Source organism: Ammospiza caudacuta, chromosome 5 (assembly GCF_027887145.1).
Source record: "Ammospiza caudacuta isolate bAmmCau1 chromosome 5, bAmmCau1.pri, whole genome shotgun sequence".
Taxonomy (NCBI): domain Eukaryota; kingdom Metazoa; phylum Chordata; class Aves; order Passeriformes; family Passerellidae; genus Ammospiza; species Ammospiza caudacuta.
The window spans coordinates 44,207,506-44,213,903 of record NC_080597.1 but is presented as its reverse complement, the minus strand read 5'-3'; the positions used below and the strand labels follow the sequence as shown (position 1 = coordinate 44,213,903).

At 38.5% G+C, this 6,398-nt stretch overlaps 1 long non-coding RNA gene across 1 annotated transcript; it reads right to left on the bottom strand.

Moving 5' to 3' along the window:
* Positions 1 to 381: 381 nt before the first annotated feature.
* On the bottom strand, positions 382 to 6,191 carry LOC131558103 (uncharacterized). Its single transcript, XR_009274780.1, has 4 exons — positions 6,125 to 6,191; positions 4,855 to 4,917; positions 4,667 to 4,748; positions 382 to 3,187 (listed from the first exon to the last, which is right to left on the bottom strand). It is a non-coding gene; the product is annotated as an uncharacterized LOC131558103 (long non-coding RNA).
* Between the last annotated feature and the right edge of the window lie 207 nt (positions 6,192 to 6,398).

The following is a 6,398-nucleotide window of genomic DNA, read 5'->3' as shown; positions in this document are numbered from 1 at the left end:
ATTAAATTTAGACTTATAAGGAAATTCAGTATCATTAATGCAAATTTATGTGAATAGCTCTATTATCTGTATCTCCTGCAATACACAGAACATGGAGCTGATCAGAGGGAAGTTTTTTAAAGGTACTTGAGATAATGTAATGATCTTAAAGAATGTGTTTGTAAGCCTTGCACCAGAAAAGGAAGAAAATTATACTTTCCAACAGGAAAAAACTGTTCCAGCAATTGTTTAAAACATTGAAAAACATTGAGATTAGAGAGTCATAGTAAGTATTTTATCATGAATTTTCTACAAAGAAGACAGTGTTTAGTATCAATTCCTTGTCCTATTCAATGCTGACAGCCCTGATTCAGAGGAGGATGCACATATGACAAACTGTAACTTTAATGATCTGGTTACTTCTACTAAGGGAGTGAAAGGAGCTTTCCTGGATCAAGAAATCCAGCAGGTTCTGTGCAAATCAATACACACAGCAGCATGTATAGATTCATACTCTCGCTTTGAAACAAATAGGGGAAGGAGTGGTACAGAATTAACTGGTATGAAATATCTGTATGTCTGTTATGTGTGTTCCTCCTGTGGCAAGATGTAGTTTTTTGATAATAAGCATAATCCAATTATAAATCTTTTTGTTGTCCATCAGCCATTAGTACATATCTTGCCTTAACCATCCTGCATAAAGCAGTGGTACTTCAGAGCTAAAACTAGCAGCATATTTCAGCTTAACTGTAAAGTCTCAGTACTACTAGGTAGTAGAGTAGTAGGGTTTTCTCAGACTTAAAAAAGTCAAAACAGTTTTCTTTTTTATATTAAGTCGTTGCACCTTTTTATATCTGTACATTGTCCTGTTCCCTTATAAATATATGCAAGTTGAATAAATATTTATAATAATCACTTGGTAATCAGAATTTGAGTAGAACAGTTTATTTTTTAATAAAATACCCATTAAGGTCCTGTGTATTGCTTATGTAGGCAAAAGACTTGCATGCACTTTTTTCATTAAATTTGTTTGACTGATTTTCTTGCTGATCAGACTACTCTAAAAAGAAATGTAGGATTTCTGCAACAGAATTAAGTCTCTTATTTTGACCAAGGTAAGAAATCATCCAAATGCACTCAGAAAGTACCTGTCGTGGAATCCACTACACTCTTCTTCCAGCACTGTTCAAATATACTAGCAATAATGACAGCAGCAACAATTAATTGTGCTACATTTGTTAATAGTTACATTTAAGGATCTTTAATGTCCTTTTCCTTAGCCCTGTCTTGGACAATAAAATGTTCAGCTGTTAATATCAAGAATTTGTACATTCAGTTATTCAATCCGCTTTGCACTCATGCACTGGAAAAAATTGGACCATTGATTGCCCCTGTTATGATACAATTATTTTTAGCTTGCTTCTTGATTTTTAAATATGTACTGAGAATACTAATTTTGCTACTTACCCTCTACTTGCCATCCCCATTCCAAAAAACCTACAACACACATTGTACACACTTTATATTTGCCTTTATCTTATAGTTTTAGGTGCCTCTTCATAATGAGGAGCAATCAGTATGGTAATTTCCATTTGCATAGAGAATCCAAAGCTGACCACAAACCATTGGTATAGTTGTTTATAGTTAATAAAGTTTAAAATACTGAATTTTACATTTAAGGGGAATAAATTGAAACTGCCATTTTTTTCTTAAATGAAGGATGGCAAAACAAATTTAGAACTAAAAGCAGCTGTTGCCATGACACAGTCTAAATATTTAGGGGGAAAATGCCATGAACATTAAAATAGCAGCATGTTTTTGAAAATCTTGAACTGTTGGAGCACAAACTTGATCATTTCTTTTAATGGAGACCAAGTCCTGGAAGTTTTCTCTGCAAAAGAGCAGAAGAATGTTTCCCAGCCTGCTGCTGAACAGAGCCTTCCATGCTGGAGACCCTATTAAGAGTTGGACTAGAAAATTAAGAAATGTGAGATAATGATAATTGAGTAACAGATGTCTGTCAGAGAAAATGGCACCTCTATGGTAGACAATGCAAACATGTCACTTTTAACCTTTTCTCATAGAATTTAATAAGCAGATTGATGGAAAATATTTTCATAAAAGACTCTAGCTAGTAATTTTCACTGTAATATAGCCTGAGGTTAGAGTGATATCATGCTACTTGGGAAAGAACCTTTTATTTTTCAGCCTATTATTGCTTTGTCTCCTACAAGCTTCCTGTACAAAAATACCAGAAACTTTCTCAAAGCCTTTGTAACAATGAAAACTGACTCAAAAAAAGAAAAAATAAGCCCTTTGATGCCCATTTTTGACCCACAGAACAGATTACAGACACCAAGACTGTGATGGCAAGGTCTCAACAGCAAAGTAAAGCACTTGAAACAACACACAAACAACGGGATCTGCTATCCTATAATGTAATAAAGTGTCTCATTATATAAAATCTAATAGAACTAGCTTTGAAATTGCAACTAACCTTTTGTGCAGATCAACAAATTAGCTATTACAAGTAATTCAAATGCAATGTTTCAATCTACTCTAGTGGCTTAAAATGGATATTTACACTGATGTTTTCTCAGGGATAATATCCCAGTTTAGCTTTACCAAAAGCATAGCCTCTGAGGCCTCTAAAAGAAATCCAGTATTGCACTTCCCCATACAAGGGTTCCTAGAGAAGGAATGATCTAAGGGAGCATTTCTCCCAGCCTTTCACCCACTGCTGTCTTCGTTCTTCAGCCCTGCCCTGCAGGTCCCAGCAGGCAGAGGTCCAGACTGGGGCACAGCGCTGCCACTCCTGATTCACCTCCTGGGGCTGCCACAGCCTGCAGCTTTCACACCCAGCTCTTACCTAAAGCTGGCCTGACAAGAGCTGGAATATCTTCCAAGACATCTCCCAGTGCTCATAGGTAGTACATGCCAGCAATCTTTACTTGGACAGCAGTCTGTTAATTCAAACTACGTTGAGTGCAGACCTGTGCATGTATTTATGTAAACACTCTTATAAGCCATGACACCACCATGCTTTTTGCTCTAAAACAAAATTCACAGGGAGAGCAGCAAGAAGCAGCCACCATGTAGATGATCCTGGTCTGCTTACATGTCACCTTCTTGTTCTTCACAATCCAGCAAGACTCTCCGATGCTTCTTTAGGGTCTGAACAGGGAAGACTTGAAGCTCCCTCACACCTCTGAGGTAAAAAAAAGGCCTGAGTCAGTGGAAGCTATTATTAACAGAGTGAAACAACAGTAATGCTCCAGTAATGCTAAGGTCAAGCACTTTGATAGGATTGCTGGCTGTTGAGCCCCCACTGAATTGGGCACAAGCTGAGGATACCAAACATAGCCCAGGGCTGTCAGGTAACAGGCTGAGAACCACCCTGGAGTAGCAGCTAACACCAGGACCAGATGACAGTAATAAGTAGCACAGATTTGTTTCATGCAGGATCAAAACCTACAGAAAAGTATGCACTGAGAATAAGGGAATTAATGTGTTCCAACTGCCTCTCCCCAGCACACCTCTGCCAGTGATATTTGGACATCAATTTTCAAGTTTGAACATCTCAGTCCAAATCTTGCATAGCAGGTACTGTACAAAGACATTTGTGGTCAGTGAGTAAATAATCACTGCTGAAATTTAAATATAGAATGTTCCAAAGTATATTGCTGCCCATATTTAAAAACAGCACACAAGCTCACTGTAAATTTTCAGAGGCTTCGCCAAGCTGGAGTTCTTGGATTTGCTTTACCCCAACTGAAACAGTCAATCTTTACGGTGCTGCTGTAAAAGCACTAGTGACAACTGCTAGTTCACACAAGAACTGTAATTGCATGGAAGCAAAAAAGTAAAGGAAAAAAGAAAAGAAGTCAAGCATCATAAAGGAAGCTCAGTATAATAAGGGTTTGGAGTACCCCTTTTATTCCAACTTCTTTTCTACATGCATTATTTTTCTTTGTGGTAGTCTATACAAGTTGTGGATTTGGGTTTCAAATAAAAGGCAGCCAGCAAAAAGTAAATGCCTATTTTGTAAATGTGTGATTCCAATTGTTCTCATACAATGACCATACTACTGGACTTGTTTCAAGATACGAGGGATGACACTCGTTTCACTTTGCTCACACCAGTGGCCTCTCCTTCTAACCTGGTGCACAGGGGTGGCAAGGAAGGCTTCTGCTCACCATATCCTGCCAGCAGTGCACTGGTTTCAGTGTGTGCTGCTCCTTTGCAGGGAGGTGAGTTTCCCTTTTCCTAAAGGCAATTACACACTCACTGGAGGAGGGGCTTCAGCAGCACATCAAGGGAGAGGATGTAGGGGAACCAGCTAAGCCAGCATATACCCATCAAAACTTTGTGGGCTTGGGATCCAGGTCTTGGAGGTTACTAGGGCAAAGACTTCTAGGGTCCAGAGGAGATTTTAAAGGTTTCTTTACAGCTCAGGATGTCTTTGCTGGACCAAAAGCAAGCCTGAAGAAAAAGTCTCACATAAAAAAAGTATTTCACAGGGAAACTATTCACAAACCGCTGCACCGACATTATGTCTTAGCCAATAGCTTGATATTTGAAAAAGTGTTTACAGCTTCTGCTGTAACAAAACATTACATTTAAAAGCCAAAGCCCATTTTTGTGCATTTGGGTGTTCACTTTCAAAACAAAATGAAGACAGACCCACATTGGACTTCTGACCACTTTGAAATCCTATTAAATTGCAAAGGAAACTCAGGTATCCAGAAGTTCCGTCAAAAGTAGTATAACTATTGAAATACATAACAAAATAAAATAAATTTTAAAATAAGATGCAAAGCATCTTGGAAAATTGTGGTCACTGGAATTTTAGTTCTGAAGATTTGATTTCCATACTGCATGCAGTAAAGTTTTTTTCAGAGTATTTCATCCTCAGGTCAAACTTGCAAAGTCTGGTTTCTGAAAAAGAAAAACAAGTTGTATTAAAGTTTTAATGAATAATGAATTATAAACCAAAGTGATTACAGTTGTTTGTGGATAGGTATATAATGTCATTGAACAGCTAGAAGGTGATAGAAATGATAATTTGCCTATGTCAGTGCATGAATATATAGGATTCTTCTCCAGACTGCTGGAATACCAAGAGTACATAACCACACTGGGAAATTTTTCACGCATGCTCAACATGAGCATGTTGACATGTTTTCCTCCCTGCCAGAAAATGTTAGGGAGACAGAGCAAATGTAGAACATTCACTGAGAAATTATTTTGCATTTCGTAAAATGGCAGGAAATATATTCCTTCTGCATTGCTTGAACAATAGGAATCATCCATCAGAAAATCTTGAAAATTATTAGTCAGTGCATTTCATAAATGTCAAACAAGCATATTTTACATATTAGGCATCTTCTACAAATATAATTGAATTACATGAAAGATAAAGTAATACATTCTCTGTAACTGTATAACTACGTGAATTTTCCTTAAAAAGAAAAGAAAATCCTTCATTTTAAATATAAGTTCTTTAAAATATATCTACTTCTCCTTAATGAACTATTGACTGCATGTCAGCAGTATAGAGTTGAGATGTTTCAGAGCCTGCTATATTCTTGTGTGAGATTGACCTGCAAGAGTTGAACAGATAAAGTACTTTTATAGAGAAAATTGAGGTGATTTTATATGGAAAACAAGTTTTATGTCTTTTAACAGGAAAGGCAAAAGCATGTGGAATAATAAGAGCTGCCTCTCAGTAAAAGTATGGTAACTAACTTTGAAAAGTAAGAGAAAAGGGGCTGCTGTAGAGCGCTAAAGAATTCAAGAGTGTTTAGGGATGTCCCCACTTTTTCTCCTCCTCCCTTCTCCCCAAGGATGCCCTTCCCCACCCCTGTGCACCCCTGTCCTGTCCTGCCTGGCCTGCTGCAGGGAGCAGTGCTCTTGTTGCTAACAGTCCTCAGCTGCCTGAGGGCTGGCAAAGGCACCTCATGGGCTGAGAAGGGAGGAGCAGAAGGCAGCAGGGAAACACGGGAAAGGCTACTTATTCTTCCCTCTCCTGTTATACAAGACCTTCCCCTCTCTATAGGCTTGGCTCTGATGCCCAGGACAACTGTGTTGCCATCTTATTGCAGGGGTTCCATACTGTTGTCTCCTTATCACAAAAGTTTCATACCTTCTTGGTGGCTCTTGTTGCCTGCTTCTTCAAGCACTACCTCTTGCTTCTTCACAAAGCAGCCAACTGACCCCAGTGCCCTTCTCAACCAGCCACCCCACTCTTTTATAGCCCTCTTCTTCTCTTGGTCACAGCTGTGGCCTGGTAAAGTCAGGCCTGCTCCTAATCATTGATAACTGGCCCAGCTGCAACTCCTTATGGGTAAGATTACTTTCTACACTATCTTTATTTCCTTATATTCTATCCCCCTACACAGCTGGGTTGGTGCACCAAA